Consider the following 25,206-nt stretch of genomic DNA (forward strand, 5'->3'; position numbering starts at 1 on the left):
CTGAGGAATTGGAAGGAAGAAGACACCTCTTGAATTTGGTTTTTAGATATGTTGGGTTGATGTGATGGCACAGAATAGTAGAGTCTAATAGCATCCTAGAGCCTAAGAGAGAGATTTCAGGCTAAAAATTGTTTAAAGCAGCATCCTTCCTGGGATTATCTTAAAGTGTGGTTGCAAAGAGTAAACTAGACCCAAAAACTTCTTGAAAACCTCTCATGTATAGGTATTCCTAAATGATAACATTGTATTGCTTATTTCAACTATTTTGAAGTTTATTAGCTGGTAGCATCAAACTTTTTTGAAACTTTTAACAACACACGGTATTTTTTTTTTTGCTTCATCCGTGTTCATGTATGTAGTGGTAGTTCACTCATTTTCACTGCTGCATCCCATTACTTTGAATAAACTTTCCACAGTTCATTGATCTATTTTTTCCCATTCTTCCGGTCACTCAACTCCCTAGATTCCTTCTATAATCTCTGTGAAAAATTTTATTTCCCAAAGATAGCACAATAATATTTCTCATACCATGTGCTCTTCTCTTTATGATATTGCCACTATCCCACCAGGAAGGGGAGTGCAATTTCATTCTCTTTGAATCTAGGTGGGTTTGCAACTGCTTCAACCAATAGAGCATTGCAGAAGTGATGCTGTGTGACGTCTGAGACTAGACCATAAGTCCAATGATGATGCAGCTTCCATTTTGTTCACCAGAACACTCATGCTCTTAGAGCTTTGAGCCACCATGCAAAAAGTCTAACTACCCGGAGGCCACCATATTTTGAGGAAGCCATGCCACATAGAAAGCCCATGTGTGGACACTGCAGTCGCCCGTCCTGGTTTCCAAATCAGTGCAGCCCAGGTGTCAGGAACATCAGTAAAGGTGCTTGGTGATGGTTCCAGACCCCATCCTTTGAGTCACTCCTAGCCTTTTTGTATTCTCAGTTGAGGTCCCAGATATCCTAGAGCAGAGACTAGCTAACCCCCATGTGCTCAATCCACTTTTCTAATCCATGGGCACAATTATAAACAATGATTGATAAGTTTTGGTGTGCAAGTATACAAACCAGAACCATTTTTTAGTAATGTCCCATCTCTCTGTCCCATATCTACTTGAAGGGAAAAATCCTCTCCTTGCCTTCAATACCCCTCTAACTTTATCAGCCAATGTTCTTTTGTCTAATACCCACCATAGTTCCTTCGAACTAAATTAGCTCATAATTCTTTATTTAAATGTTATAAAAATTCCTTACTAAAATCTTTTTTCTGCCTCTGCCAATTTCACAGGATTCTAGGCCTCCTGCTCAAGCAGAACCAACCATCTTTCAACCATTTATCATGCATTTCAACATTTAGTTTCTTTAAAGACTTCTTTACCTTTGAGTAAACCATGTTTCTCCCAGTGTGGTCCACAGACCACCATCATCAGAAGCACCTGGGCCCTTATACAGAGTCTGGGCAGCACCCCACACATACTGAATCAAGGTCATTACATTTGTAGCAAGCACCCCAGGTGTGCCTTAAGCATCTCAGAGTTTAAAATTCATGAATCTCTTGGAAATTATTTAAAGGGGGTGGGAGGTCAGGGCATGTAGCACTTGGTGTAAACTTGAGAAAAGAGACCTAGGAGAACTCAGACAGTAATCCTTTTCTTTTTGCCAACTAAAGCAATTAAAACTCAGTGCTCTATATCTCTTGCCCTGTTTATTTTCCCAGGCACTATAAAATCATGACCCCAAAGTTATACAGCAGATGCTCAGAAAGCATTGCAAGCCTTAAACTTAAGGTAAGAAATAAATTGTCTACAAATCATTAGAAAAGAGGTTCTAATTTTCAGATCATGGTATGGGTTAGTGTCAAGGCTGGGTAATATATTTATAATTTTCAATGGTATTTAAAATTCATAATAGTTATATATACAAACATGCATGAATAACCATTATGTCACTCACCCCAGGCATGGATATTTCACTAATACTAAACAATCTTTCTGTGGAATTGCTCTCCCATTGTGCACCTTTATAAACATTCTTTCAGTTGTTTTCTTGTTTCCACATTTGGTTGTTTATATGTTTGTATATGCCCTGCCTTACTTCACAAAGAATTTTGAATATTTTTTCCAAGTGTATATGAAAACAAATCTGGGTACAATGGCTAATTCCTGTAATCCCAGCATGAGGCAGGCAGGTCACCTGAGGCCAGGAGTTCAAGACTAGCCTGGCCTACATGGTCAAACCATGTCTCTACTAAAAATACAAAAATTTGCCAGATGTGATGGTATGCACCTGTAATCCCAGCTACTCAGGCTGAAGCAGGAGAAGCTCTTGAACCCCAGAGGCAGAGGTTGAAGTGAGCCAAGACTGTGCCACTGCATTCCAGCCTGGGCAACAGAGGGAGACTCTGTCTCAAAAACATAAACAAATAAAAAAATACAAATAGTGGCAAGAGTGTTTCTGTACTCAAGTCAGCTGTTACCCAATATTAGAGAAACAGAAGCAAGAAACCATGATTTCCCCATCCCTGTTTATCTGAGAAAGTTATAAAATTTGCCTGTCGCTTGTCATGTAATTATCTAATAGTGTTTGAATATAACATTAAGAAATGTGTTGTAAGTTCCTCTTTCTCAAGCCACCATTTACTATTTGTGCTCGTCTTGTAAGCCATCAAAAAATGTGCATGTAAAATGCAGGAAAGCAAGAAATGAAAGAAAAAGATGAGGAGAGAATAAAACTGATGTAAGGAGAATCCCTAGAGAAATCTATCTCTTATGTTATAAGAATCAATGAATTCTCAAATCTCAGAGATGATTCACTAGATTTCTGCATCAGCTTGACACTTGTCTTATGTCAGTTTCTCTTATACTGTGCTCTATTTACACAGACATCTTTCAGTAATTTATAAGTGCTCTGAAAGTATAGATAAAGTATATTTTCACTAATGAACCTTAAGATTATGGCAGTTGCTACACGTCCTTTAAGTTCTCTGTCAGATAAATTCTCTCTTTAAATGAGACATAAAAGAGCTCACTTTGCAACATTGAACTATCAAAATAGTAACTACAAAAGCAGCAAAATGAATTTAATGCTTAAAAATATATAGATTGGGCTGGGTACAGTGGCTCATACCTGTAATCTCAGCACTTTGGGAGGTAGAGGTGGGAGGATGGCTTGAAGCCAGGAGTTCAAGACCAGCCTAGGCAACATAGCAAGACACTGTCTCTATAAAAAATTTTAAAAATTAAGTGGGTATGATGGTGCACACCTGTAGCCCAAGCTACTAGGAGGGCTGAGTGAAAGGATCATTTGAGTCCAGTAGTTTGGGGCTGCAGTGTGCTAAGATTACAATTCTGCACTCCAGCCTGGGCAACAGAGTGAGATGCTGTCTCTAAATACACACACACACACACACACACACACACACACACACACCTACATACAGATCATATATATTATTTCATTTGATCCTTGCAGCAACTCTGTAATGTAGATGAAAAAAGAAATTTTTTTTTCTGTTTTTTTTACATGTGCTCTTTTTCTTGACACATACTCTCTTCTGATACCTACGCAGCTTCCTCTCACTTCTTTCAAGTTTTCCCTTAAATGTTACCTATTAAGAATTCTCCCTTGACTACTCAAAAAAAAATGGTACCCCACCTCCTAGTCTCCCCCCATCCCCTTTACTCTGCTTTAATTTTCTCAGTAGCACTTTTGCCATATGACAAAATGTAGTTTTTGTATGATTTCTCTATTTGAATGTAAACTCCACAGTGGTGGTAACTTAGTTTGTTTGCTGCCATTTCTCCAATCCCAAAAGAGTATCTAGCACATAGTAAATGCTCAATAAACAAATGAATGTATTACTCCCATTTCATGAGGAACAAGTCAGGAAGAATTGGCTTAAGAGATTTGACCAACATGGCACATCTAATGAGTCGCAGATTAGTTTCTGCATCACAGGTGTTAATTCCAAGTCTCCCTATATTTTCAGAACCATCAGAAAGAAATTTTGCTAACTTGACATACACTATTGACTTCACTGGCATTAATTTCTGGAATAATGTGGACCTTCTTTTGCTGCTTGGTGAGTGTTATCTGTAGAAAAAAAAGGAAACAGGCCATGTTTACTGATACTGGATAGCATGGTAGGAAAATGTCTAAGCTGAGCGATGCAGCCCACCAAGAAATGATGCACATTTCCTCAGGTGTCAATCTTACTTCCAGGGTCCCTAAACGAGCCTTTTGCAAATCACTTCAAAGCACTCTTTGCCAATAAGCAAACAGGGATTTCTTCCACAATGATAGCACCTTGAGAGATGATACTATTAAGATAACAAAAGCCATTGGCTGTTCTCATAGTGGACCACTTAGCAGTATGACAGGTATGCGATATTGTATGAAAACTGGCAAGGGGAACAATCTTTGCAAATGGGTCCAATAATTGCTGTGCTTTCATCAGATTATAAGTATAGCAATAAAGAAGACCTCATGTAATTTTAGACAGTACTTTCCCTGGCCTTTAAAGATGACTAACACACTTCTAATACTAAACACAATTTAATTTAACCTAACTCACTTAGAAATAGTAAACTCTCTATTATGGATAGTAAACTACCATCCTATTAGCCTATTAACAAGCCTATTCTCTATTAACCAGCACTTTCAAACAAATCCTAGTAGTGAATGTTAAAATTGCAGGAGTCTTAAGAGATCATCCGCTAAAAATCCATTATTTTAAAAGAAATTTTTGCTAAGTAACATATGTTATACCCAATCAGAAAGCAGTGCAGCCAGACTAGTACCCCCAATGTTCCTTCTACTGCACACAGTAGGATTGTGTTTTGCACAGGGTCTGCCATTCCTAGCGAACTATTAACTGGATGGATATGAATTTAATGGCCTTGAAGCCTGGTAGCATCATGAAGTAATTTTGAATGATTTGTAAGTCATTGGAAGGAACATACATTAAATGATCTTCATTATACCATTCATATTCTTTAGATAGTGTTTGATTTCTGAAAATTTATAATGTCAGTAGAGGTTATATATAATAAATATTATTAATGAAAATGTTTGTTCAAGCAGTACAATCAATTTTCTGACCAAACCTGAAGGTATAACTTTTTGGGGGAACTATAAAGTCAGAAGCCAGTAAGGAATCTGAAAGGTTAGAACACTGATAAAGAATTACCTTAGCTAATGCCCATTCTGTTATAATGTATTCACTCAATTCACAAACATTTACTAACCAACTCCCATGTGCCAGTGTGAAAAGCCTTTATAATCTTTCCACTAAACCATTTTCCTCTTCCTTCTAGGCACAGCAAGACCACTCTTTTCAGCCTCCACTGCAGTTAGCAAGTGAGTTCTGGTCACTGGGTTGTCAGCAGCCGCAATATATGCCATAAGACTCTCCCACATGTGATCTTCCATTTAACTTCCCCATCTTTCAACAGGATGCAGAAAATCTAATGAAACTCTCTAAGAGCTCCAAGAGACAGCCGAGCCACAAGGTGGAAGGGGCCTGGGTCCCTAAGTCACATGTGCAGGTGAGGAATTTAAGTGCCATGGAAACACAATGGACTATCTTAGGAAAGGCTTTCCAGAAGCTCTGGTCGCAGATATGGACATTGAATTAAGGTTTAAATTGGAAGAAAAGGAAGCAAACTCACCTTAGACAGAAGAGAAAGCATACATAGAACTTTAGATGTAAAAATATTAGATGACATTTCAGAAACAACAAGTTGTCTAAAGTAACTGGAATATATAGTAAAACACAGGTGAAGCTTTGAATCTTAAGGTAAAAATTGAATTGTGAAAAGATTATGAAGAGGTTTGTGTGCCAAATTAAGGAATTTAGACTTTACCCTATAGGCCGTAGAATCCAGGAAAAGGCTTTAAAATGGGGGAGTGACATAAACAAAACTATCCATTAGAAGGTAAAGTGTGGTACCCTGTGGAGAAATAACTTGAAAGGGGAAGCTGGTGTGAGAGGGAGGTGAGTATTAAACTATTGGAAAGTCCAGGCAAGAGACAACACAAGGAAGGATTCAGGTGGCATCAGAAGAAATTGCTATGAAAATAGATACAGGAGACCATAATATTCAAGCAGCTGTTAGGTGTAAGCTGGTGGTCTGCCAACCATTTTGGCACCAGGAACCAGTTTCATGGAAGACAATTTTTCCACAGACTGGGGTGGGGGGGGATGCTTTTGACATGATTCAAGTGCATTACAATTATTGTGCATTTTATTTCTATTACATTACAATATATAATGAAATAATTATACAATTCATCATAATGTAGAATTAGTGGAGCCCTGAACTTGTTTTTTTCCAGGATTCCACTGCCTATAGGGTAAAGTCTAAATTATTTAACTTGCCACACAAGCCTCTTAATAGACAGTCTTGTCTGGGGGTGAAGGGAGACAGTGACAGATCATCAGGCATTAGATTCTCATAAGGAGCATGCAACCTAGATCCCTGACATATGCAATCACAATACAGTTTGCACTTCTATGAGAACCTAATGCCGCTGCTGATCTGACAGGAGGCAGAGCTCTGGCAGTGATATGGTTTGGCTCTGCTTCTCCACCCAAATCTCATCTGAAATTGTAATCCTCATGTGTTGAGGGAAGGACCTGTAATCCCTACATGTCAAGGGAGGGAGGTGTTTGGATCATGGGGGTGGTTTCCCCCATGCTGTTTGCATGATAGTGAGTGAGTTATCACAAGATCTGATGCTTTTATAAGGGGTTCTTCCCCCTTCACACTCTTTCTCTCTTTCTCTTTCTCTCTCTCTCTCTCTCACCTGCTGCCATGTAAGATATGTCTGCTTCCCCTTCCACCATGATTGTAAGTTTCCTGAGGCCACCCCAGGCATACAGAACTTTGAGTCAATTAAACCTTTTTAGAAATGACCCAGTCTCAGGCAGTTCTTTATAGCAATATGGGGAGTAATGTGAGCAATGGGGAGCAGCTGTAAATACAGATGAAGTTTCACAGACTTACACCAGTCTTTGGTCCCAGGGTTGGGGATCCCTGGTGCAATCAGTTAAAAGTAACATTAACCAAGACGGGGAACATAGAAAAGATACAGAGTAGAAGGAAAAGATGATAAATTTGTTTTTAATTATGTTGAATTTGAGGTCCAAATTAGAGAAACTTTCCAGTGGGCATTTTGTATTACATATGTAGAACTTAGAATAAAAATCAAAATTGGAATTATAAATTTGGGAGATGGCAATGTAGAGATGGTATTTAAGCCAATGGAGTGGATGAGATCTGCCAAGCAAAGAGTATAGAGTGAGAAGAGAAGAAAGAAGAGATCTCAGAAGATATTGTAAGAATGGTTAAAGGAGTACAGAAGGAATAAGGAGAGGAAAGTGTCATGAAAACCAAGGGAGGTGAGACTTTAAGACTCCCACATAAGCAAAGGAGGTCAGACCAGACCCCACAGGGAAAGCAGATATGCTAACTAGCCATAGAGTAGGGTTACAGCGCCTGGAACCCTGTCAGGCACTGTGGGTATGTTCCAAAGATTTGCCAGAGAATGCAGATCTGTCAATAGATTGAAGTGATAAGTTTTGGCTGGAAGTCAGAGATTGAGCAAAAGGTCAAACATCAAGTAAATGCAGAATCTCAGAGGTGGAGGATTGAGACTGGAGAACGGCCAAAAAAAAAAAAAGCCTAGGATTTTTGCTGGAGCTCCTACTTACTAAGTTCTGGCCAGAGGGTAGACTGGGTCAGAATAAACACAAGAGGTGGTCAATTGTTTCCAGGAACTAGAAGCCTGAGGGGCCACTGGAAATTGGCAAGTAGGTATTGAAACAATTTTGTTAGTTTTGGAGGAAGAAATGGCAAATTACTGAAGGCAGTGAGTGGAGACATCTTCTTCAAGATTGCTGAGTATAAATGGAATTTTGTGTGGAAGCTTGAAGAGTAGGCAGGCTGAAAAGAAGACTCTTTTAAGATATTTGTAGGCTAAGGGTAAGAATCTACTGAAGAAAGCGACATGGAAGATTGAAAGAACACACCATATAAGAAATCAAGGTGGGAGTCAGGAGATGGGACCAAAGAACCTGTGAAGATGCTACGTGCAGAAACAATGTCTTATCTTGCTTTATTGTCTTGGCCAGTTCCTGTGACTAAAATAAAACACCTGAGACTGGATAATTTATAAATAATATAAATTTATTTCTTCCAGGTCTAGAAGCTGGAAAGTCCCAGATGAAGGTGCTGGCAAGGCCCCACTTCTTAATACTATATATCACATTGCAATTAACTTTCAACATACGCATTCTGGAGGACACATTCAGACCACAGCATTGATCTTGTCTTTTGGTGGAAAAAAAACAGGAGAATAATACGGAGAATAATATAGATAATGGTGAGGGATACTAAGAGAGTTCATACTAAGGGTCTTTGTTTTCTTAGTAAAGCCAGTCTGGGTCATACACTCAGAGAGCTGGAATGTGGAGGGTGCCCACAGGTTTGAAGAGAGAGTAAAGCTTTGGAATAACGGGGCTGCAGAGAAAGAGGACCGTTTGGGATATATGAGTAATTAAATTTGCACTGAAGTCTCTGCTCAGGCAGGGAGTCAGCAGAGACAGGATGTTCTCTAGAGGTGATTAGAGGCAGAGGGTCTAAGAACAGGGAAAGAAAAACATAAATCCGATAGTTTGCCTGCTAGAAACAAAGGAAAGAAAAGAGGCTAAGGAATCCAAAAGTGTCAAAGAGGGTATGATGAAGTGACTGATTGACCAGTCTGTCCTGAGTTGATTCTAGGATGAGGTCGGAGCCAAGCACAGTTCCTACCACAGTGTCTGACACACAAAATGCACTCAACAAATGTGGAGTAAATGAAGAAACAAGTGAACAAATGAATGAACAAGCACACGCTGGAAATTCAGGCTGATTATGGAAGAAATGAAGTGAAGGGGGCATTCATAGACTAAACGACTAGGAAGGATTCAAGAAGGAGGAGTGCGTCCTGAGGCAGAACAGGTTTTGTAGAAATAGAAAACTTTGAGAAGAGAAAAAATACAAAGTTACCAGCTGAAAGAGTCATTTCAAACTTCAGATTTTCAGAGGAGCAGTTAAAAGTGATCCAAAAGTCTGAAATATACTTCTGCAAATGGAATTAGTAAAATGGAATGCAGATAAATGTCCGTGTAAGGGCAGGCCATTCGATGGCTCATCAGTAAATATCATGATCTCACTATAGTTGACAGTAGATGTTGGAATAGAGAAAAACTGAGCCAAGCTCCAAATCCTTAAGGGTTAAGAAGAAATGACCCAGTGATGACAACAACAAGAACTTGAATATAACATGGAGATAATAACATGGGCCCTCCCTGCCACCTGGAATTCTTGTAAGGATTAAATAAAAGAATAATTGCATAAATGTTTTCGTTTGAAAGTAAAAGATTCAAGTGTCCGTTATAGGACACATTATTGTTAAGTGAAAACTACATACAATTGTCACAAAGCAGTTTTGGGGAACCAGGATAATACTGAGTCCTCTTCAAGAAGCCAAAATAATGGCCATTCTGACTAGAGTAAGATGGTATCTCATTTGGTTTTCTGTTTTTCTGGGGTTTTTGTTTTTTGAGACAAAAACCCTTCCCACTTTGTCTCCCAGGCTGGAGTGCAATGGTGTGATCTCTGCTCACTGCAACCCCCACCTCCCAAGTTCAAGCAATTCTCCTGATTCAGCCTCCCAAGTAGCTGCGATTACAGGCACATGCCACTACGCCTGGGTAATTTTCGTGTTTTTAGTAGAGATGGGGTTTGGTCATGTTTTCCAGGCTGGTCTTGAACACCTGACTTCAGGTGATCCGCCAGCCTTGGCCTCCCAAAGTGCTGGGACTACAGGCTTGAGCCACGGTGCCCAGCCCTCATTTGGTTTTGATTTGCATTTCTATAATGGTAGTGATATTAATCAATTTTTCATATGCTTGTTGGTCATTTGTGTGTCTTCTTTCAAAAAGTGTTTATGTCTTTTGCCCACTTTTTTTTTTTTGAGACAGAGCCCAGCTCTGTTGCCCAGGCTGGAGTGCAGTGGCACAACCTCAGCTCACTGCAACCTCCGCGTCCCAGGTTCAAGCAATTCTCCTGCCTCAGCCTCCTGAGTAGCTGGGATTATAGCTGTGGGCCACCACCCCCAGCCAGTTTTTATATCACCATGTTGGTCAGGCTGGTCTCGAATTCCTTACCTTGTGATCTGCTTGCCTCAGCCTCCCAAAGTGCTGGGATTACAGGTGTGAGCCACCACACCCAGCCCTTTTGCCCACTTTTTAAGGAGGTTGTTTTTTGCTGGTAGACTGGATAAAGAAAATATGGTATATATACACCATGGAATACTACACAGCCATAAAAATTGGCAAGATAATGACCTCTGCAGCAATATGGATGGAGCTGGAGGCCATTGTCCTAAGTAAACTAAAACAGGAACAGAAAACCAAATACCACATGTTCCCATTTATAAGTGGAGGCTAAACCTTGAGTACACATGCACACAAGGAAGGAACAACAAACACCAAAGCTCACCTGAGAGTGGAAGGAGAAGGGAGCATGATGAAAACCAACCTGTTGGGTACTATGCTTATCACCTGAATGACAAAATAATCTGTACACCAAACCCATCCGACATGGCAATTTACCCTGTAACAAACTTGCACGTGTACCCCTGAACCTAAAATAAAAGTTTTCTTTTTTTAATTTTTAAAATTCTAAACAGAAGCCAAAATATAAGAGCAGCAGCCAGGGTGTTTTGGTGGAAGCAGTGTCACTTGGATTAAAGCTGGATTTCAATAAAAGGACACAGGCAAGGAAAATCATTTTCACTACTAATGAAGTGCTAAATCCTCAGAGCTTTATCCACATCATCTTAAATTCCCACACCAACCATGCCAAATGGGTATTACTGTCTTCAAATTACAAATGAGGAAACGCGGACTCTGATTAAGTCACTTTCTGTAAGTTGCACACTTATAAAACTGAGTAGTTAGCATTTGAACCCAGCTCAGGCAGATGAAATCCCATTCCCTTTATACTACATGAAACTTTGATGTATTTAGCACTTTATGGGGGAAATAGAACATGAGCATTAGAATGATGCACAAATCACTAGTATAAGATAAAGGCAAAGAGGACAACTGAGCTGGGGGGGACTGGAGTGTGGGCACAGGGAGGTGACAAGAGGGGTCTGCCTTTGCTGATGGATGAGATTGGAGATAGAAGGAGTTGGAAGGAAAGTAGGAAGAGAGAAAATGAAATTATCTGGGCTTGGATTTCAACTGGAACGTTGATGTTCGGTGATTGTGGCGTCTGTATGAAGTTCATTACCACCAGTATGGAGGTTACCTGGCTACTTTTCTATGTTAGTTTTTTTTCATTATTTATTTGAACAGTCAAGGAGCCATCTTGCCAGTTTAACAAGCACCCTTGAGGAATCAGTTAAAAATTCCCATCTCAGAGGACTTACATATGCACAGTAACAGCTTGGGCTAATTTACTAATTCATCTAATCAGCCTGCCATATTATTAGCCAACTTCCCTAAATCTTGTTATAATTTACACATTAAAAAGGAAATGTCTTCCAAATATCTTTCTGCACAATTAGAAAAAACCAATCATTGTAGATGATTGGTCATAATTTTAATGTATTCTATGAAGGAAAATGGATAAAATCATATCTTAAAGTTCTTAAGGTGTTGGAAAACTGCTCTTTCAAGCAGGTTTTTTTTTTTGAGTGTCGTTTTCATGGTCTCGTTTGTGTAAATTTTTTTGGACAAATCCTTTCTTTATATATAACACAGAGATATACATCAATCAGGTTCCAAATGGCTCATCAAAAATTCTGAGTTCGAGAATTTAGAAAAAGCAAGTTATTATTTAAGATGAATGTTGGGAAGCAGGGATAGCTTTCTCAGCCAGAGATTGTGAGACATACAAAGATCCCATGGAACCCAAAGATGATGGGCCTTTTTTGGACAGATTCTCTTCTCACTCTTGGCACACATGTTAGATCCCTTAGATGCACTTAGTTGTACTTTGCAATATATCCCCAGTACCTTCCCAACTGGCCCCAATATTCTAACTCCAAAACAATGGGCAAGGCTCATGGGCACATTCACACAGCATGCAAAAGAAAATTCCCCCGATTTCCTCCATTACGCTTCTCTTGTCTAGTGACATCTTTCTTTCTCTGTTTTCCCACTTGGCCTCTCAAAAACGTTATTATCCTATGTAATTCAGCTCTTTTCACCGTTCTTTAGAAAGCAGAGAAAAATTAATTTTTTTTAATTGCCCTCTAACACAAAACAGTCATTTATACCCAAACTCTCACTTTAGTGATAAAAAATTTTAGGCTAAAGCAGGTACATGTGGCACAGCTACGAAGAGGATGGGGTTCTTTATATACTGTTACTTTTGTTGGCCCACATTCAGTTAGCACTGAAGATCCTTCCAACTCCTAATTCTATCATTTGTCTGCTCTATGGCTCATGTTGAATTTGGTGTAAAGTTATAATATATAGTGGCCTAAAGTTATAATAAAGTGAATGGTTTGGGATGAGGAGACTTTGTGTCTCTACTTTTTGTTGTTGTTGATTTTTTTTTTTTTTTGAGATAGAGTCTCACTCTGTCACCCAGGCTGGGGTGCAGTGGCATGATCTCAAGCTCCCTACAACCTCCACCTCCTGGGTTCAAGCAATTCTCCTATCTCAGCCTCCTGAGTAGCTGGGATTACTGGCATGCACCACTGCCAGGGTAATTTTTGTATTTTTAGTAGAGATGGGGTTTCATTAATCATGTTGGCTAGGCTGGTCTTGAACTCCTGACCTCAGGTGATCCGCCCACCGCAGCCTCCCAAAGTGCTGGGATTACAGGCATGAGCCACTGCACCTGACCTTGTTCCTGTTGATTTTTTAAATTGATAAATAAAAATTGTACATATTTATGCTGCACAACATGATGTTTTGAATCATGCATAATTGTGAAATAGCTAAATTCAGCTAATTAACATATGCATTGCCTCACATACTTATTTTTTGTGTGGTGAGAATGTTTAAAATCTACTCTCTTAGCACTTTGCAAGTACACCATACAGTGTTATCAACTATAATCACCATATTGTATAATAGAGCTCCTAAGTTTATTTCTCCTAACTGAAATTACGTATCCTTTGATCAACATCTCCCCAATTCTTCCCCTCCCAAACACCATTGTACTTTCTATTTCTAGAAATCATATTTTATAGATTCCACATAAAAGTGAGATCACGAGGTATTTGTCTTATAGTGCTTGGCTTATTTCACTTGGTGTTCTCCAGCTTCATCCATGTTGATACAAATGACAGGATTTTCTTCTTTTTTAAATTTAAGTTTGAATAATATTCCATTGTGTGTGTATATGTGTATAATAAACATGATATGCGTATTATATACAAAATTTTTTTAGTTTTAAAACATTTCATTGTATGTGATATATGTGCATATATATACATATATGTGTATGTGTGTATATATATGTATATATATGTGTGTGTATATATATGTATATTATATGTATATTATGTATATATATGTATACATATATACATAATACATATATACAAAATATATATACGCATACATATATATATAATATATACATATATATATATACACAAAACATTTTTAAAAATCCATTCATCCTTTATGAGTACTTAGGTTGATTCTGTATTTTGTTATTGGGAATAATGCTATAATTAATATGGAAGTGCAGATATCTCTTCAACATACGATATAATTCTCTTTGTGTATGTACTCAGTGGTGGGATTGCTGGATCATATAGCTCTATTTTAATTTTTTGAGGAATTTCCTTACTGTTTTCCATAACTGTATTAACTTAACATTCCCACTAACGGCATGCAAAAGCTCTCTTTTCTCCACATCCTCCCTAATACTTGTTATCTTCTGACTTTTTGATAACAGCCATTCTAACATACATGAAGTGATAGCTCATTGTAGATCTAATTTGCATTTCCCTGATAATTAGTGGTATTGCGCATTGTTTCATATACGTGTTGGCTGTTTGTATGTCTTCCTTTGAGAAATATCACTCAAGTTCTTTGCCCATGTTTAAATTAGGTTATTTGCTTTGTTGCTGTTAAGTTGTTTGAGTACCTTATATATTTTAGATATTAACTCCTTATCAGATGCATAGTTTGAAATATTTTCTCACATTCTATAGGTTGTCTCTTCATTCTGCTGGTTGTTTCCTTCACAGAGCAGAAGCTTTTTAGTATGCTTTGATCCTATTTGTCTATTTTTGGTTTGGTTGGCTATGCAAAACCAACATTATAGAACTTTTCTCCTGTGTTTTCTCCTAGCAATTTTATAGTTTTAGGTCTGATGTTTACGTTTTTAATCCATCTTGAGTTAATTTTTGTGTACAGTATGAGATAAGGATCTAATTTCATTATTCTGCATGTGAATATTGAGTTTCTCCAAAATGTCTGTTGAAGAACTTGTTCCTTCCCCACTGTGTGTTCTTTTCATCTTTGTCAAAAATGAACTGACTGTAATGGCATGGATTTATTTATGGTTGCCCTTCTCTGATTCTGTTCCACTGGGTGATGTGTCTGTTTTTATGCCAGTGCCATGCTGTTTTGATTGCTGTAACTTTGTAATATATTTTGAAATCAAGTAGTCTGTGTTTTTATGCCAGTACCATGCTGTTTTGATTAGTATAATTTTGGAATATATTTTGAAATCAAGTGGTGTGATGCCTCCAGCTTTGTTCTTTTTGCTTAAGATTGCTCTGGCTCTTCAGGATTTTTTGTGATTCCATACAAATTTTAGGACTCTTTTTTTCTATTTCAGTTAAACATTTCATTGGAATTTTGATACAGATTGGATTGAATCTGTACATTGCCTTGCATAGTATGGACATTTTGACAATATTAATTCTTACCATCATTGAACACAAATTATCTTGCCATTTATTTGTTTCTTCAATTTCTTTCATCAATGGTTTAGAGCTTGCAGTGTACAGGTATTTTACATCCTTGACTAAATTTATTATTAAATATTTATTTGTAGCTATTGTAAACAAGAAATTTTCTTGATTTCCCTTTTGAATAGTTCATTGTAAGTGTACTAAAACAGTACTTATTTTTGTAGGTTAATTTGTTTTCCTGCAACTTTACTGAATTCATTTATTGTAACTTGGAGACTTCAGGGTTTTCTGTACATAATATCATGTCTGCAACAGACAATTTCACTTCTTCATTTCATATCTGGATGACTCATTTCTTTCTCTTGCCTAGTTATTATGGCTAGGATTTCCAGCACTATGGTGAAAGCAGTGGCAAAAGTGAGCATCTTTATCTTGTTCCTGACTTTAAAGAAAAAGCTTTCAACTTTTCACTATCAGGTAAAATGTTAGGTGTGGGCTTGTCATACATGGCCTTTACTGTGTTCAGGTGCATTCATTCTGTACTTAATTTGTTGAGAGTTTTTATGCTGAAAGAATGCTGAATTTTGTCAAATGCTCTTTCTGTATCTACTGAGATGATCATATGGCTTTTCTCCTTCATTCTGTAAATGTGATGTGTCACATATTGATTTGCATGTGTTGACACTACCTTGCATCCAGGAATAATTCACATTTTGGTATTATGTTTTGAGAGTTTCAGAAAGATAGGTATTAATTCTTTAAATAAAGATTAGTATTAGTTCTTTAAATATTTGGTCAAATTCAGCAGTGAAGCCACCAGGACCTGGACTTTTCTTTGATGTGAAACCTTTCATCACTGATTCGATCTTCTTACTCATTATTGGCCACATCTCTATTGATTGATTCTTGACAGATCTGAAATGCCCAGATACGAGGGATAATTTATGATAATTCCTAATATCATATACACATATCACTTTCTGCACTATTTTCTGTTTTTTAGTGACTATATAAAGCTTGTTAGGCTCATTTCTTTTTGGTTCTCACCTTTAAGTTGTTTAATATATAAAAAAAAACAAATCAATCATGCATAAACACACTTTTTGTATAGTTCTACATAGTAATGTAAGTGTTAAAGAGGATGGTTTGAGACAAGGTCTGGCTCTGTCTCTCAGGCTGGAGTGCAGTGGCACTACCACAGCTCACTGCAGCCTAAAACTCCTGGCCTCAAGCGATCTTCTCACCTCAGCCTCCTGAGTAGCTGGGATTACAGGCATGCACCATTATACCTGACATTTTTGTATTTTTTGTAGAAACAGGATTTCACTATGCTGCCCAGGCTGGTTTCTAACTCATAGGCTCAGGTGATCTGCCTGCCCTGGTCTCCCAAAATGCTGGGACCACAGGTGTAAGTCACTGTACCTAGCCTGTAAATGATTTTATATAATAAATAATGTTTAAAGTTACTGAAAGGCAGTGACTATAAAGTTTGATTCAGGCACAGACTTGCAATGTGTCCAAGAGATAATCTAAAGATGATAGTCCACATAGGAATGTGGCTTAATGTGTTCATGTCTCCAGGCTCTGAATTTCTTGACTCATATCAGGTACCACAGTGTTAATTGAGAACAGTGGAGTATTATGAGACTACAATATATTTATATCAGCTATTTGGTTCATGGCAATTTAGGCTGAGCTCAGCTGGACAGTTGCTCTGATCTCAGCTGGGCTCCTGCCTGTGTCTGCGGTCGGCTATAAATCAGCTTTAGGTCAGATCTGTTGATCTTGGCCGGGCTCTTTCATGTATCTGGGGCCTCTGGTAGCATAACTGGGTTGACTTAGTTCTGGTCCTTGTGGTGTTATCCCCTAGCTAGGAAGCCAAGACTTGTTCACATGACAGAGAAAGGAGTCCCAAAGGAGAAAGGAGAAAGTTTCTTAAGTTCTATTCTGGGTACTGCCACATCATTATTTCTGCCACATTCTATTGGTCAAAACAAATCACAAGGTAAGCCCCAATTAAAGGGATGAAGAGATAGATTCCACTTCTTGATGAACAGATCTGTGAACTCTCATTGCTAATAGCATGGATACAGGGGATATGGACTATCACTATCATGGCCATTTTATGTGCCTAGCATAGTGATTGGCTTCCCTGAAAAGGTATATAGATTCCACTTCTTGATGAACAGATCTGTGAACTCTCATTGCTAATAGCATGGATACAGGGGATATGGACTATCACTATCATGGCCATTTTATGTGCCTAGCATAGTGATTGGCTTCCCTGAAAAGGTATGTTTCACTAGCTAATTAATTCAGTAAATGTAAATAACCCTTCTATCCTAAAGTTGTCTTAATTAACCAGGTGAAAAAGACTAATCCAATTTTTCACTCGTATTAAATTCTATTTACAAACATAATACAGAGTTGAAATCTTAGAGAAAATGTACCTGGTCCTTTCAATTCTTCTTTCTTATACTTTGGGCAGTTAAGAATTCACAATAGCCTGTGGATTGCTTTATGCTTTCCTGAAGGCAATGCAGAGAAAGTAGGAGCAGTGTTTGATATGACATGAATTTGGCTCTTGAAATCTCTAGTTGGACAGCCTCATAGGAACTCATGCAGCCTTCTTCTGGAAGGTGGGCAGTCATCTTTATCAACTAGAGGTTGAAAGATACAAAGTACCTTCAGAAACACTTTATTGTAATAGGTAATAAGATCCCTGGTTCTTTATTCGTTTATGTCCTAAAAACCGTTTGAAACCAGTATTTCATTAAGGGTTCCATGATAAGTAGCTTGTTGAGATTAAGCATTCAAAATTCACATTCATATGATGAGCAACATAAAACTTGAACTCAATTTCAAGAGTCTATTTCTGTACCATACAGCTTTATTCATCCTATTTACGCCTTACAGCAATGTTGAGTTGGTAATACAGTATTTTAAGAAATAAAATTCTATTTACCACAAACATCTATTTACCTGCTATTTGAAAATACTGCTTTGCTTTCACTTTTTGCAGAAAAATGTGAAATGTACTTTTCTAAGTAACTAATCTTATATATTTGACATTTTTGAAATCTCACTCTATGGAGTTTTGAGCATATTTGTTTGTTTGATATACTTTTTAAAATATTCAGGTTTAGATCTAGTGATGCTGATTCAACCGGCAGATTCCTTTCCTAAATGTGCAGATGTGAGGTGACCTTTATTTGACTTGTTTGGTGGACATTAAATTATAAACCAGGAATGGAGATTGGCTGTTTGCTGGGGCTTTAATTGGCATCTCATTCATTTGTCTAGTTAGCTTAATAATTAAATGTTGCCTAACTTGATAGAAGTTTGCCAAGTGATGCAACATTTATGAATTTATGACTGTATTAAAGTCTTTCACCTTTAATAATAAAAAGAGCAATACAAGGTATTTAGTACATAGCTAGATTTTGATTGTTTCTACTTTACTTAAAAATAGATGCAACCCACCAGATACGTATAATTACACAAGAAACAACAAAAAACCAAGCAGAAAACAAAACTTGACTTAAGATTTGAATATTTATGTATGTAGGTATCTATAACAGAGCTTTTTAAAGACAGCTTAATTTTCTTTATCTGCTTATATACAGTATATTTTAAGTGAAAACAGAATGATTTCAAAGTAATATTTTTTCAATTAAATGTGGCACTTGAAATTAAATTTTAATATAAGAAATGCTGTTTCTCAGCATTATGAATTATTTTAGGAAGGAGACTCACAGAATCAAAATTAGAACTTTGAAAGAATCATTATCAATCTCCAACTAAAACAATGTAGGAATCTTTTGAGCTGAGCATAACCATTTTCTTTATCAAATTGGAAATTGAGTCTATTTGGCAAACCAAAATGTGTCAGAAGTGGGGTCAGGGAGGGAAGTTGTAAGCTCTAAAGGGAGGAAGAAGAGCAAGTGTTAGAAATGACAATTTCATGTAAACACGGATGACATTAAAAAACTGTAATTACTTAATTTTCTAAGTATGGGTTTCACACTTTGAACTCTGCGGAGGGTTTTTTATTCTGACTTCAAGACAATAGAAATGATTAACTATAGAGATGAAAAATGATGCCCCACTACAAATCTCAGCAGCCATTCCTCATAATTTAACTAAAACCTCTATTGACAGGAAATCGTTGTGTGATATGTAACTTAAAAGTAATTAATATATCTATGATGACACTGTGAATTTTATTCTTTAACATCTTTTTGTCTTTACGGCATGACAATCTCTCAAAGAACACAACTTCAAGTCAACATAAAATATGCAGATTTCTATATGCGAGAGATAAGCCAACTACACAATCACAATGACTTTGAACTCTTCATCCCGAAGATGCATTGGGTGCATTTTTTATAAACTGAAATAATAAATAATAGATTGGGTCTAAAAGTAATCTATGTTTTTGCTGAGCCATCTACTCCCAAAATATCTGGATTCTGAGTCTCTAATACATTACACTAAGAATTTTATTCCAATCTCAAGCTTTTATGCATGCAAACAAAGATAAAACCTTGGTAGTCTTGTGTTCCATTGAAGTCTTTTCTTCCTGTCAACTAAAATAATTCTTTTTTCATTCAAAACATATAAAAAGAAGTAGGAAGAGATTAGAGATTATGCAACATTCTGCTCCATCCATTCCAGGTTGTCAACCACTCCAATTTATTAAAATGTAGAGTTTTCATTTTAAAAAAAAGTAATTCTTTAACTCTTGTCTAAATTCTTTAGATATTAGATGAGTTAAATATTAAATTCTTTAAAAAATAAACAAGCATTTTCTAAAGGCACAGACAGCCGTCTGCCCTGCCTCCTCATTCTGAGTGGCTATTTTCTCAGCCAGCAAAGGGTGCTATAATTTGCTGCAATAATAAGGCAGGCAGGCAGGAAAGTGTCTTTTGGACTTTGCCTGATTGGGAAATTGGCAAGTTTCCTTTTGTTGTCTGATGCCATCATGGAAATATACAGAGATGCTAATTATCCTAATTGTTTGTGCTTAAGATTCAAGTTGTTATACATCACACTTCAAGAGATTCAGAATAATATCAAAGAAAGATGTGTGATCAGTGAATCTTTGATTCTGAGATCCAACATATGGAATGTAGTTACTACTAACTCTGTACTCCCTATGTGATCTTAGACAACCTCAAGTTTCTGTCTATACTCACTCATTTCTAACGTTTACTGTTTTGCTTTTTATTCGTCTGCATGTTATCATTGCAAACATATTGCCAGCGTTAGGTAATTAAGGACCCCTTAACCAATACATACGTATTTATGTTTCACATTCTCTATATTCACATGTGTGCTGATTGATTTTGAAGCTAATTGAATAGTTTCTTTACAAGTCAATTATATTGAAATTTTATGCCTGTAGTAAGGCTGTTCATTCTTGGAGCCATTGTAAATAAGTCCCAGGTCCATTCTCTTCCCTTCCAACTAGATCTGCGGGATGTGTTTAATTTGCAATGAAAAGTGGAAAAATGCTTAGGGCATACTTTCCAAAAATGTGTTTCTCTGTCAGATGTCAATAGATGTTATTTTTAGGGTTCCATAGTCAAATGAGTTTGTGAAATGGAAGATTAAAATTAGTTAATACAGGTTTTCTAATGGAAAGACTGCTTACGAAATTTAGTATGCTAACGAGCAATTATAAATCCCTGAGAGAGTGATAAAGCATGCGGTTTCCTACTTAGTTGACCATAAAAACCATGATTTTGGAGAGCAGCTCACATGACTAGTTTTCTACAGAACACACTTTGTGAAATCCTGATCTTGAACAAGACAAAAAAAGAATGTTAAGTAAATAGATATGGCAAGAAGTAAGAAGAGAAATCAAAGACGGTAAAAGTGACACTTGGAATCAAAAGGTGGTATCAGTCTACACATGGAGGTAATGCTGCAGTGACAAATAACCCCAGTATATCAGTGATGTACAAAAGAAAATGTTTACTTTTTGCTCATGCCTCATGTTGATTAGAGGATGGCTGAATGCACCGATCCACATTATCTTCACTGAGAAATGCAGCTGGAAGAGCTTCTACCACCTAGAATGTCACAGATCACCAGGGTAGTGGGAAGGACATTTGGAGAATTACTTTCAAACTATTAAAAGCTTCTACCTAGAGCTGACCCATGCATTGGCCAACTCTAACTTAAAGGACATGAGAAAGTATAATGCTACCGTATTTCTAGAAGAATAACAGAATATTGGTGTTGAATGTTCCTAATGACTACACGGAGACAGAGGAGAGCTGCCTTCCCCCAGTTCATACATTTTCCTGTCATCCAGTGACCCATCATTGCAGGGCTATAAAGGCAAGGGCCATCACCTCGACTCAAGACAATTCTGAAGGGTAATTCCAGTTTCAGAGGCCTCTAGAGGGGTTGAATGGGGTCTTTGTTAGGTCTGCATCGCAGCCTAAGCTCCCTTCTGTACAGTTCTTCTTCACCTCCTTTCCACAAGATGTTGTTCCCAAAATCACTCACTAAAGAACTTCTTGCTTGATAATCTCTATGTTAGAACTTACTTTTTTGGGAATCCAGTCTGTTATACTATACAACATATGTCCTTCAATGATAGAAAATATTGTTTTGTGTGTTTTCAAACTTTATGGAAATGGTATAATGCTGTATACACTCAATTTGCTTTCTTCAAATTATGTTTTTCGAGGTATATTCATATTGATTCACATAGCCCTAATTAGTTTACTTTTAACAGATTTTTTTTAAATGCTGCAAGTTATTTATCTATTCCTTTGTTAGTGAGAATTTGGGGTTTTTCCAACTTTTTACCATCACAATCTTCTGGAGATGTAACTACTTGTTCACATATAAAAGAGTTTTTCTAACACACATATATACCTTAAAAAAGAATGGCAATAAAATAGAGGCTCTGCATTCTAGACTTCATTAGATATTGTAGTTTTCTGGATACTAGTAGAGAATAACACAAATGATAATTTGTTTTTCTGTTTCTGTGAATTGCCTATTCATATCCTTGCCCATTTTTTTCCATTTAATTCTTGTCTTTTTCTTATTAAGTTTAAAAAATATATATTCCCTGATACAATTCTTGGTAAGATAAATGGTTTGAAATATCTTCTCTCAGTCTGTGACTTGCCTTTTAGCTTTTTTATGATATCTTTTTATAAATAAGCTTTAAATTTTAATGTAGTCAAATTTATTCATCTTTTTTCTTTATGGTTTATGCATTTTCTGTGTTGTTTAGAACTGTTTCCCTATCTGAAGCCTTAAAAATATTCTGCATTTTTCTTGAATGTATTTATAGTTTCTGCTTTTTACATTTGTGTTATTAATCCACCTGAAATTCATTTTTTATTTTTGTATATAATATAGTAAATACACTTTTGTTTTATACAGTTAGTCAATTGTTATAGCACAATTTTTTCCAACCTGATATTCCATGCTCATTTTTTTGTTTGTTTAGAAATGGGGTCTCACTCTGTTGCCCTGGCTGGAGTGCAGTGGCATGATCATACTCACTGAAGTCTCAAACTCCTTGGTTCAAGTGATCCTGATCCTCCCACCTCCCAAATAGTTGGGACTGCAGGTGCATGCCACCATACTCAGCTAACTTTTTATTTTTCCTAGAGACAAAGTCTTACTGTGCTTCCCAAGATGGTCTTAAATGACTGGGTTTAAGCAATTCTTCCACCTCTGCCTCCCAAAGTGCTGGGATTACAGGCAACAGCCACTGTGCCCACCAGCCCCATACTAATTTGTAGTGTCACTTTCGTAGATATAAAAATGTATGTTGGGCCCTCTGTTCTGTTTAAGTAGTGTGTTTGTCTATTCCTACACTAACATTACTTTGAATTAATTAATATGGCTTCGCAATAAATTCTGATATATTAATAACTAAATTGCCTTTCCTTCATTCTTCTTTAAAACTGCCTTGGCTTTTCACCACCTTCTGTTCCAAGTGAATTCTGGAATCAATTATTAACTTTCACTAAATAAAATTCTCTGTAGGGATTTTGATTGGACTTAGAACAGATTTTTATATATGAATTTGAGTATTACTGATATCTTTATGATAGTGAACATTTCCATTTATGAAAATAGTACCTCTCTAGAGAGATTCCATTTTGCTACAGACATGCCCAATTCCCATGTTTTCTGTGTTGAGATACACTCAAGGGAGTGTAGGCATGAAGGAACAGCCCACACATCTACATGGCTACCCTGTTTTCTCTTTCAGCATAAATGGATTAAACTTGACACAAATGTGATTTGAAATAAGTGCAATGCTTTAAGAGTGACTGATACTACACTCAAGGAGCTAAAAGGCTGAGAAATTCAACAAAGGAGTTATAAGAGAGTTAAGGGAGAGATGAAAAAGTCTGAAATAATATGTGGGAAAGACAAAGAAGGACATATTGTTCTGCACTGCTGTATTTCATAAAGGTTGGCATTCATTAATTCAGTATTCATTAATTCATTCAAGAAATTCATTAATTCATTCAATAAATATTCACTGAGTACCCACTGTTTTCTAGGCAAGTTCTAGCTTTGGGCAAAGAGTAGGAAACAAAACAAAGCCCCTGACCTTGGTGAACTCATTTAGGGAAGGGACTTACAAAACACTGAGTGAGTACTAAGTACCTACTACATGAAAACTGCAAATCACTATTTTAGTCCTCAAGCTGATTATGAGAAGACTGGCCATCAAAAAATCACCAAGAGAAGAATAATGAATGTCATGGGACATATTACTAAATATAAATGCAATTAAAAGTGTGAAAGATAGGTAACTGGTAATTGGGAGTCAAATAGGTTTCTTGGAGGAACTCTGTCTCTTGCTAGACACTGACAAGAAACTCTTCATGCTATGTGAGTAGACAGAGAGGAACTCAATATTCCTGGAAAGGAGAACCATGTGGGCAAAAGCAGATGAGGTTAGATAAATGAAATGAAGCCAGATAACGAAGGAATCTGGCCACCATCAGGATTTTAACATGTGGAGAGCAATAACAGGGCCCTCCTCTTCCCATCTCCTCTTTTTCCTTCTTCTTCTATAGATCTGGAAACCGACCTGATAAAAGCAAAATTGTATCAGTTAACAGCCCAACATTGATATGGAGAGGGCAATAGAAAGTGGAGAGGCAAGGGATATAGTTACTTTGAGCTTGACCCAGTGTGAGGGAATTTGAGATAGGAGAGACAGCATGGACTCTACTCATGGGATTTATCATCAATATGGGAAGGCAGGAGTCATTTGCCTACTACCAAATGAATAAACACTTATAACCCAGATGATTGTTGAGACATCCTGCCCTTTGGCTTGAACCCCCAAATCCAGACATGGTTAGGTTTTGAAACTCCTCATGTTTTCTGCAGATCCCCAAGGGCTGGTATCTTTCATGGCCATTCTGCCTACAGCACTTGCATTCATGTGTGTTTCCTCTGTTTTCCCCCTTGACAAGCCAAAATTCTATCCCTTCATCACTTTCCATAAAATACGCATGTTCTCCAAGCGTTTTATGGGTTTGCTTTAATTTCCTGAGGAATTGGGAACATGGAAAATAATCACATCAGGCTATACAACAACCTCCCAGTGCTCGCTGCTCCACTCTCCTCCTTTCTCCCAAACTTCCATCTCTGGTCTTCATTTCTCCCTTTCTGGATTGCTTGCAAGAGTCTCATATTCTGCTCTCTCTCTCTCTCTCTCTCTTTTTTTTAACCTCTGAACTTTTTATTGGCCTCCTGCTCCCCAAAGGGTCCCTGCTTCTACTGGCTTAATGCCTCAGAATTTTGGTGGTGTTGGTCTCAGATACCACTTTGCCATCCACTATCCAGCTGATGGTGGTCTTTTCGATGGTTTGCATGGAGTTGCGGCTGTCCAGGACATCACCAAGATTGAAGTCCTTGCCATCTTCCAGCAGGCGATGGTAGGTGGCGATCTCAGCCTCCAGCTTGACCTTGATGTTCAGCAGGGCCTCCTGCTCCTGTACCTGGCGCTGTCCCTCTGCCCGGGTCCGTGGGAGCTCTGATTCCAGGTGCAGCAGGATCTTGTTGAGCTGCTCCATCTGCAGGGTGTAGCAAGCCTCTAGCTCCCTCGGGCTGTGCTCCAAGCTGGCCTTTAGATTTCTCATGGAGTCCAGGTCGATCTCCAAGGACTGGACTGTTTGTTTCAGGTCTGTGAGTGTCATCTCAGCAGCTCCAACCTCGGCGGACTGCGTGGTGACCACTGTGGTGCTCTCCTCAATCT

The 25,206-nt window shown here is 37.6% G+C and overlaps 1 protein-coding gene and 1 pseudogene across 2 annotated transcripts in view; both read right to left on the reverse strand.

The window, feature by feature from the left end:
- The window catches only part of LOC144581681 (uncharacterized), a 149,741-nt gene that overhangs the window by 103,992 nt on the left and 20,543 nt on the right, over positions 1–25,206 (reverse strand). The window lies entirely within an intron of this gene.
- LOC144581737 (keratin, type I cytoskeletal 18 pseudogene) lies at positions 24,645–25,147 on the reverse strand (annotated as a pseudogene). Its single transcript, XR_013532866.1, has one exon. The product of XR_013532866.1 is annotated as a keratin, type I cytoskeletal 18 pseudogene (transcript).

This window comes from Callithrix jacchus, chromosome 3 (assembly GCF_049354715.1).
Source record: "Callithrix jacchus isolate 240 chromosome 3, calJac240_pri, whole genome shotgun sequence".
NCBI classification, from domain to species: Eukaryota; Metazoa; Chordata; class Mammalia; order Primates; family Cebidae; genus Callithrix; species Callithrix jacchus.